General features: G+C 37.9%; 1 non-coding gene across 1 annotated transcript; it reads left to right on the top strand.

The window, feature by feature from the left end:
• The first annotated feature begins 4,802 nt into the window (after positions 1-4,802).
• LOC141715917 (small nucleolar RNA R71) lies at positions 4,803-4,909 on the top strand. Its single transcript, XR_012572659.1, has one exon. It is a non-coding gene; the product is annotated as a small nucleolar RNA R71 (small nucleolar RNA).
• The last annotated feature ends 5,859 nt before the right edge of the window (positions 4,910-10,768 follow it).

The following is a 10,768-nucleotide window of genomic DNA, read 5'->3' as shown; positions in this document are numbered from 1 at the left end:
TTGTTTTTGTGTTTGATTTAGTAAATTACATAGTTGCCCTTGATTTTGTATGGTTAAAAAGTCACCACATCTCCTTCCTTTTTTTTGTCATGCCTATGTCACCTTGCACATGTCATAATGCTCCCACTTGTCCACACCTTGTGGTTTGATGATGTCACAATCCCTGGCTTCTTGTACAAGCTTGTCTCTTGGTCACTTATTTGTTTTACGGTTCGCTTATCTTTCGTTCTCGTTTATCGTTTGAGGGATCATACCCGGGATCTTATTACTTAGGTTCCCTTAACCTTTCTCAATATATTGTATTCCTTCTATGATCCTCTCTTATAATCCTTTAATTTAAATCCTTTTTATCCTGTTACCTTATACTCAATTCTCTCGGTATCTTGTGGATTTCCGGGAAAAATCAAAGTGTTCGGAATTGGATTCTGACGATCTTTACATACACTTATATACCACATAGAGTACTAATAATATCCCATAAGATCAATAACAGAACCCCTACATAGCGTGGCATGAAAAGTTTTCTCGTTCAGCAAAAACACTATTCATAAGGGTTTCAAAATTTCTCAAAAATTGGGGTTATTACATTTAAAGACCAATCCTTCCTTGACGGACAAACAACCTTCTCTAAAATGCGCTTGATCTCTCTGTTAGACACTTCCGCTTGACCATTTGTTTGCGGATGATAGGCAGTAGCAACTCGATGATTCACATTGTAGCGCTGCATCATAGAAGTAAACTTACGGTTGCAGAAATGCGACCCTTCATCACTTATGATTACTCGTGGCATTCCAAACCTTGTAAAGATTTGCTTATGAAGAAAATTTAACACTGCCTTTGCATCATTAGTCGGTAGAGCTTTGACTTCTACCCATTTTGAGACATAATCGACTGCCAGCAAGATGTACTGATTATTGCAGGACGAGACAAAAGGCCCCATGAAATCGATTCCCCAAACATCAAAGACCTTGACTTCAAGCATCATATTTAACGGCATCTCATCCTTTCTTGTAAGATTTCCCACTCTTTGGCAGCGATCACACCTTAAAACAAACTGATGATCATCCTTAAACAAAGCAGGCCAGAAAAAACCTGCTTGCAGAATACGAGCTGCCGTCTTCTCCCCACCATAGTGTCCACCATAAACTGTGGAGTGGCAGTCTCGTAATATCCCCTCCGTCTCACAGAATGGGATACATCTCTTGATGATCTGGTCAGCTCCCTGTCTAAACAAATACGGTTCATCCCACATATACCACTTCACCTCATACAGAAACTTCTTCTTTTGAGCTGTGGTCAAGTTAGGAGGCATTATATTGCTGATAAGATAATTCACAATATCTGCGAACCATGGCTCCTCCTCATGAACTGCGAACAACTGCTCATCCGGAAAAGATTCATTGATCAATGTCTTATCATGTGAAGTAGACTCGGGATTCTCCAATCTAGAGAGATGGTCGACTACTTGATTCTCAGTACCTTTTCGATCCTTGATCTCTAACTCAAATTCCTGTAGCAAGAGCACCCGACGAATGAGTCTCGGCTTTGAATCCTTCTTGGAAACCAAATAGCGAATGGCCGCATGATCAGTGAATACTGTCACTTTTATCCCAAGCAAATAAGATCGAAATTTTTCGAAACCAAAGACTATAGCCAAGAGCTCCTTCTCAGTAGTGGTGTAGTTCATTTGGGCCCTATTTAAGGTCTTGCTAGCATAGTAGACCACATGAAAGAGATTATTCTTGCGCTGCCCAAGAACTGCACCCACCACATAATCACTCGCATCACACATCATCTCAAAAGGCTCTATCCAATCAGGTGCTGTAATAACTGGTGCAGTTATCAAACTCTTCTTAAGAGTCTCAAATGCCGTTAAGCAGTCATCATCAAATTTGAAAGGCACATCCTTCTCAAGCAAGTTGAACATCGGCTTAGATATCTTCGAAAAGTCCTTGATGAAACGCCGATAAAAACCCGCATGACCAAGAAAACTACGGATTCTTTTCACAGAAATAGGTGGTGGAAGATTTTCAATGACTCCCACCTTGGCTTTGTCCACCTGAAGACCCTTGCTAGAGACCTTATGCCCAAGAATAATGCCTTCACGCACCATAAAATGACATTTTTCCCAATTGAGCACCAAATTAGTTTCCACGCACCTTTTGAGTACTGTACAGAGATTATTCAAACATTCATCATATGAATGTCCAAAGACGGAGAAGTCGTCCATGAACACCTCGACATTATTTTCAATCATGTCAGAGAATATAGCCATCATACATCTCTGAAAAGTGGCCGGTGCGCCACATAACCCAAACGAAACTCTGCGAAAAGCAAACGTGCCAAATGGACAAGTGAAGGTAGTCTTTTCTTGATCCTCTGGTGCAATACAAATCTGATTATACCCTGAATAGCCATCCAGAAGACAATAATACTCATGACCGGCCAACCTGTCAAGCATCTGATCAATAAACGGAAGCGGGAAGTGATCCTTCCTTGTGGCCTTGTTCAATTTTCTGTAATCCATGCATACTCTCCATCCTGTGACTGTTCGAGTGGGGATGAGCTCGTTTTTCTCATTTGCTACCACAGTATTGCCTCCTTTCTTAGGTGCACATTGCACGGGGCTCACCCAAGAACTGTCAGAAATAGGATAAATGATTCCTGCATCAAGCCACTTCAGAATTTGTTTCTTGATCACTTCTTTCATGATAGGATTAAGTCTGCGCTATTGCTCAACAGTCGGCTTACTACCCTCCTCTAGCAGAATCTTACGCATGCAATATGAAGGGCTAATCCCTTTGATGTCTGCTATAGTCCATCCGATAGCCGATTTGAATTCTCTCAAGATCCTTAAGAGCTTGTCCTCCTCACTACCTGAAAGGTCAGATACAATAATAACAGGTAAAGTAGATGCGTCACCTAAAAAAGCATACCTCAAGTGTTCAGGAAATGGCTTAAGCTCCAAGGTAGGTGCTTCCTCAATAGATGGTTTGAGCTTTCCTTCAGCATTTTTGAGGTTAGAAGTACCAAGAGATTCAAACGGCATGTCTAGCTTTCGCCTCCAGGGGAAGCATTAAGATATTGTAGTTGCTCATTGCCATCCTCATCATCACTGTCAAAATCCCCCACTAAGGCCTTCTCTAATATATCAGACATTAGCATATGATCAAGTTTTGAAGTAACCGCAGAATCAATCAAATCCACTTTTAAGCACTCTTCGTCTTCTGTAGGGAATTTCATTGCTTTGAATACATTGAATGTCACATCCTGATCCTGCACCCGCATTATAAGTTCACCTTTCTGCACATCTATCAAGGTACGGCCAGTAGCCAAGAAAGGTCTTCCCAAGATTATGGGAATCTTCTCATCTTCCTCGAAATCCAGAATAACAAAGTCTGCAAGAAAGAAGAGCTTATCCACCTTTACTAGCACATCCTCCACTATGCCTCTTGGGTAAGTAATAGAATGATCAGCCAATTGTAGAGACATGTAGGTGGGCTTTGATTCAGGCAAGTTTAACTTTTTGAAGATCGACAACGGCATCAGATTGATGCTTACTCCCAAATCACAAAGGCACTTGTCAAAAGACAACTTGCCAATGGTGTAAGGAATGGTGAAGCTACCTGGATCCTTAAGCTTTGGAGGTAACTTTTGCTGTAGCACAGCACTGCATTCTTCCGTTAGAGCAACGGTCTCAAGGTCATCCAGTTTCACCTTCCTTGAAAGAATACTCTTCATAAATCTCGCATAACTAGGCATTTGCTCCAAAGCCTCAGCGAAAGGTATATTGATGTGAAGTTTCTTGAACACCTCCAGAAACTTACCGAACTGCTTATCCAGCTTTTGTTGTTGCAATCTCTTAGGGAAAGGTGGTGGAGGATAGAGCTGTTTCTCCCCTGTATTACCCTCAGGCAGAGTGTGTTCAACAATAGTCTTCCTTGGTTCCGCTACTTTCTCCTTTTGCTTAGCTTCTTCATTACCAACTTCAGCTTCTTATTCTTTTGCTTTTTCAGCATCAACAACTTTTCCCGGCCTTAAGGTAATAGCCTTGACTTGCTCTTTAGCTTCCTTCCTGCCTGGCACTTCAGTGTCACTGGGAAATGTGCCAGGTTGGCGATTAAGCACTGTATTGGCTATTTGACCAATTTGATATTCCAAGGTCTTGATAGAAACCGCCTGACTCTTGCACAACAGCTTAAGTTCCTCAAAATCAGCACTAGTGGGTGCAGCTGCACCTCCCTGTTGAGGATATAATTGCCTTTGAGCATAATTCTATGGTTGCTGGAATCCAGGTGGATTGAACTGCTTACTTACGCCTTGCTGATATGGTAGTTGAATAGCATTTTGATTATTACCCCAACTGAAATTTGGATGAATTCTGTTGTTAGGATGATAAAGTAGCTGGCACAGGCTGCTGTTGTCACGGATAATTGTTCACGTACTGAACAGATTCGTTAACCAGAGAACACTGATCCGTAGCATGAGAACCTGCACAAAGCTCACAGATCATAGCTATATGATTGACCCCATAGGTGGCTAGAGAATCGACCTTCATAGACAATGCTTGGAGCTGCGCTGCAATAGCTGTGACTGCATCAACTTCCAGAATACCTGCTACCTTCCCAGGCATCATCCTTTGAGTTGGGTTTTGATGCTCATTTGTAGCCATAGTCTCAATAAGATTATAAGTCTCAGTATAGCTTTTGGCCCACAAGGCGCCTCCAGCTGCTGCATCGAGCATGGGCCGAGATTGGGCCCCCAAACCATTATAGAAACCAGTGATCACCATCCAATCAGGCATTCCATGATGTGGACACTTTCTCAACATCTCCTTGTAGAGCTCCCAAGCTTCGCACATAGATTCTATAGGTTGCTGCACAAACTGAGTAAGAGAACTCCTCATAGCCGCAGTCTTCGCCATTGGATAAAACTTCACCAGAATTTTTTGTGCAAGATCTTGCCAAGTAGTGATGGACCCAACTGGTTCAGAATGTAACCAGTCCTTAGCTTTATCCCTCAGAGAGAATGGGAAAAGCCTCAGCTTGATAGCCTCATCAGTCACACCATTGTATTTGAAAGTACTACAGATCTTGACAAAATTCCTTATGTGCATGTTGGGGTTTTAGTCGCAGCACCTTCGAAAGAAACAGAATTCTGCACCATCTGAATAGTGCCCGACTTGATTTCAAAGGTGTAAGCCTGAATAGCCAGATGAAGAATGCTTGACTGAATGTCATCAATTTTAGGCCGAGAAAAGTCCATAAAAGCTGGATCTGCCGGAACAATACCATCACCCATGATTAAAGGTTCTTTCTGCTCACTTCCTGAATCCGAATCTTCAAAATCTATCTTCTCCGGAATATCAAGAACTTCATCTGTCTCCTCAGCTGTATCTAAAGTCCTCTTGCGAGTATGAGAATGAGTTTGCATAAACGCTCGCTAAAGTACCTGAAACACAACCGGAAACAGTAAGTACACACGTCTTAATCACTGAGTCCTGATGACCAATGATGGTAAGTACATAAACTAAACAAATACGCCGAGTTCCCGGCAGCGGCGCCAAAAACTTGTTAGGGCGAAAATACACGTTAATAACACACGCAAGTATACACGTTCGCAAGTAATATAGAATACTTTCTAGTTCAGTTCCCACAGAGACTCAGACTAATTATGTTCAATTAAACTCACTCACCAATGTATAATTACTTCTTAATGTTAAGATAATAACACTTAGAATTGATTAACTAATTATTAACTACAATTAACTATTACAATTAACTACTATAATTAACCACTTAATTAACACTTGAATTAACAATATTAAAACACTCATGAGATCACAACTTCATTACTACTTCCTTCAATAACTATTGTTATTACCCTTAGCATGCAACAGTGATGATATTAATTGAATAACACGAAACTGATAAAAGCCAACTTTCATTGTACTAATACCATTCTACCAAACATCCACAATTAAGATAGAAGTTGAATAGACATCAATTATGTTGAGTCCCTATATGTCTACAAAAATTGACAACATAACGATTTAAGCACAAGTTATTCCTTTTGATTACACAGGGCGAATAAAACTGTTAGAGTTACCCACTAATCATGCATACTCGTACATGAACCTATGCTAGCATGGCAAGTTCAAAATCTCAAGATCCATCGTCGCTTCACAAGAGATTAACACCCTATCTTATATGTTCGCGACACACATAAGACGAATACGCACAACCAATACTAGATATCATACAATCATCACACACTAAGGTATTAAACAACTAACTAAAGAATTCCATAGTAAATCCGTTACGACCCCATGATCACGATTAGCCCATGTTAGCACTCATCGTCATCATGGGTTCATATGAAAACATGATAAATAAACACAAGAGAATAATAACTAAAACTACTTATATTAAACCAGAGTACGTCACAAGAGTAAATAGGTTCCATGTAACACCCCCAAATCCGGGGTCGGGGATTCGGGTTGTCACTGAGTTCCATTTCCCTTATCAATACTTAATCTTAACAGTCAACCAACTACTGCGTATTTTGACCCCACAATATACACACACACACCACAAGTTATAGTCTCAGAGATGAATACCAAAAATAACACAAGTCATTTTATTCCACAATTATAAACCATTTCACCATAAAAAAGGGTTTCTGAATAAATTTACATTTCCTTGCCATTATTACAATTCATAAATATACATAAGTCTGGTACAACAAAAGTTGAAAGCCTAGCCTATTGGTAATTTCTACTTCAGCTACAGCGGCATCAACGCCTACAGGAAACTGCGGAACGTTTCATATTCGCTCGCAAATTGGGAGCTTGGTCCTGTTCATCTTGTCTATCTGTTGTTGTGTGATGAAAGAAGAAAGCAAGGGTTAGCAACAAGCCCACCGAAATAATATGTATAGTAATTAACAATATATGAGCATTCTCATAGTACTCATGAAAGTCTTGGTCAAGAAGAAATGAACCAAGTTTGATATCTTAATGCGACGAAGTCGTAAAATATTCAGTATATATACTTATATACTTTTCAAAATCTTGGAAGTCCTCTTCCACGCCTAATATACACAGAGTTCCAGTTTATAACTGTATAAAAATATCGTTGCAAGGTGATCTCATATATCTAACCTTGTCTCAACGTTTTTGTGAAAATCTTTGTCATGCATAAGATAATCATTTACTAGATATAAGTTTTAAAAGATGAAGTTACAAGATACTCCAATCTGCTTATATCTTTTCCAAATACTACTTGAACTACCACCGTTCAAGTTATAATCAGTTTCAAAAGTTCATCACACTGATGAGACTACAAGATAAGACTTGAATAGATTCAATATTTGAAATATCATTTGAAAGAAATGAAGTTACGAGATATTTCATTAAGTCCCGAATATATATACACCTATATATATACATTTCATACACTCCTTGAAAACCTCTGTTATGAAAATTATAAACAGAGTTGCAATATCCAATGAATTTGGAAAGGAGAAAACCTTGGCATAAACTTGATATCTTGCTGATCAGGCAAATATACCAATAAGTAACCTTTTCTACTAGTAGATGGACGAATTCCCCACTGGTCATCACCCTGGCCGCAATAGGACCTTATGATGGACTGCCACTCAGCCACTTACGCATTTGATGGACTCCCACTGAGCTACTTACACTTTCATGGACGCCCACTGAGCCCATGTTGCTTATGCCGACTCAATAGATGGACTTACTTCCCGAACGTTGGGTAAGTAATCAATTCATTTATCAAAACAACAACCTTGTTGCGAATATAAATATACCACAGAGCTGGATCTCTTAGGTTTTGAGCGAGTATTTAAATCCCCTTTGAAAGGAAGATCTTAAATATAAAAATGAGTTTTGGGATCCGCTCTAACTTTTAAAATTATTTTGAAGACTCGAAAATACTTTTAAGAATGTTTGGAGTAATGCTGATTTAATAAAATAAATCAGTCCCAATATATTAGAAAATATCTGAATATTATTATTTAAATAATATTCCCATAAGGATAATCTTTATATAATAATTTTGAAGTAGAAGTTTTAAAACTCATACTTGAAATGAATATTAAATAACCAAAGATATACTTATACGAAAGTACTGTCTTTATTTGAATAATCGAAAATAAGTTTGATTATCGAAATATTATTCTTTAATAAAATAAAGAATATTATTTAGTAAATAATTCGGAGTCATAAGTCCTCGAATGAATATTCAAAATAATACTCATTACATAGAATAAACAGAGTCATAAGTCGTCGAATGAATATTCAAAGTAATATTCATTAAATAAAATAAACCGAGTCATAAGTCCTCGAATGAATATTCAAAATAATATTCATTAAATAAAATAAAGTTATCGAATAAACCTTATTCGATTAATAGTTTTGAAAACTATATCTATATATATATATAATTATATATATATTATACTCGGGAACATCGACTCCCGGTTTAGAAAATGTTCACCTTTGGGTCCCCTATACTAAGGGTATACGCAACTACTGCTTATCTCTAGCATAGGTATTATGCAACTTATAAGCATTTGAATCAACAAAGAGATATCAAGATTATGAAACAGACATGCATATATACCATATCAGCATGCTCCAATATATCGCAAGATTTGCTAATAACAATCATGCACTTATCACAAGATAATGCATATACATATATTTACATCACAACAACAGTATAACGGGTAGAAAACTTGCCTGAGCGACTGGGGGTGGTAAAAGTCCTGGGATGAGTCTGGTAACCTATAAACCACATATAAGTTGGAATTAAACCAATGTCGCTTAAGAATCTATACTTTAACCAATTAGACTCTAACCCTCGCTTTGTGCTTAATGATTCTCTTAAGTCGCTCGAGTACCCTCGGCTCCACCATTTTTTATAAATTAACCATTAAGAGTTTTAAGGCAATTCTTTCGCGAGTACCTTACCAACTGCCTAATCCACTTTACATAAATGTTTCATACTCCAATTAGTCATTTAAGGTCCTCAACCAATGTTTCAAAGTAAGGCGAGAGGTAATGGTTCGTTCGCGAAACGCCGTTACTTAAAACAGTCGTTTCTCCTAAACCGTACATCGGATTCAAACGAACCACATATCAAAACGAAGCTCGTAACATGAACTATCTAATCATGGCAATGGTCAAAACTTAACAGTTAGTTCACGAGTCCTGATGTTAAGAACAAAAGCAGTCTAAAGTAAATCGGACATTACGACGGCTTTATTTACGCGATTACCAAATTTTATCCTACTCCAAATCAATCACAATTCAACCATAATTCAACCATACAACCAAACTCCATCCATACAATACTACAACAGCCCAAACAACTCAATATTTCCAATTTATACTACTTCTCAATCATGAACTAAGAGCTTACTTAAGTTCATTAACTAATCATCAAGATTTACAACTCCAAAACATCACAAAACCAATTAATCTCTAAATACACAATAACCAAGCCTATCATGAACTATACTACTCATAATAAGCTCTTAACATTCAATAAAAAATCTAGGTTAAGAGATTATACCTTCCTTGTGAGTAGGAGTAACTAATGAGCTTGGAACAACCTTGGAAAATCCTTACTAAAGCTTTATCTAAACAAAAACACAAGATCAAAATTTCAAGTTCTTGAAAAACACTATTCACCCTCTTCTTCCATCAATTTTAGGAAGAGATTGTGAAGGAATTTGAAGCTTAAACTTATAGGATATCTATATCTATGTACAAGGAACCTTAGATAATTACCTCACTAATTAACAAAGCTTGGAACTTGGATTTGGGTTTTTCTTTCCTTGAAATGAAGAAGAGGCCGATAGCTTCTCTTGAATAATGAAAGTCAACTTGTGTGTTTTTGTGTTATGAATTGTTTTGGCTTGGTTGATCCACTTTTGTTTTGATTTATTACCTTTTAACCATGGTGAATTTTGTGTGGTTTATAATCAACCAACCTTCCTTCCTTTTTGGTCATGCTTATGTCACTTTCCTATGTCATCTTTCCACACTTGTCTTCTTCTTGTTGGTGTGGTGACATAATCATTACTAAACTCTTTGATTAGCTCCTAATTACTTGGCTAATGACCGCTGATCTGTTATACGGTTCGCTTAACTTTCGTTCTCGTTTATCGTTTGAGGGATCATACCCGGGATTTATTACTTGGGTCTCCTTAACCTTTCTCAATACATTATATTCCTTTTATGATCCTCTCTTATAATCCTTGAATTTAAATCCTTTTTATCCTGTTACCTTATACTCAATTCTTTCGGTATCTGGTGGATTTTCGGGAAAAATTAAAGTGTTCGAATTTGGATTCTGACGATCTATACATACACTTATATACCATACAGAGTACTAATAAGATCTCAGAATAACAATAAAAGAACCCCTACATAGTGTGGCATGAAAAGTTTTCTTAATCAGCATAATCAGCAAAAACACTATTCACGAGGGTTACAAAAAGTTCAAAATTTTGGGGTTATTATAGTCTCCCCTCCTTAAAAGGATTCCAGTCCCGGAATTAAATAGAAAACAAATGGGGGTACTTTTCTAGCATTGCGCTCTCTAGTTCCCAAGTTGATTCTTCCATATTATGATTCTGCCATAGCACTCTGACTAGCTTGATCACTTTGTTCCGAAGCACCTGCTCCTTCTTATCCATAATCTTTACTGGTTTCTCCACGTAAGTCAGATCTGGTTGC

The sequence above is a fragment of the Apium graveolens genome, chromosome 3, assembly GCF_009905375.1.
Source record: "Apium graveolens cultivar Ventura chromosome 3, ASM990537v1, whole genome shotgun sequence".
Lineage (NCBI taxonomy): Eukaryota > Viridiplantae > Streptophyta > Magnoliopsida > Apiales > Apiaceae > Apium > Apium graveolens.
This window is presented reverse-complemented; position numbering and strand designations above follow the sequence as displayed.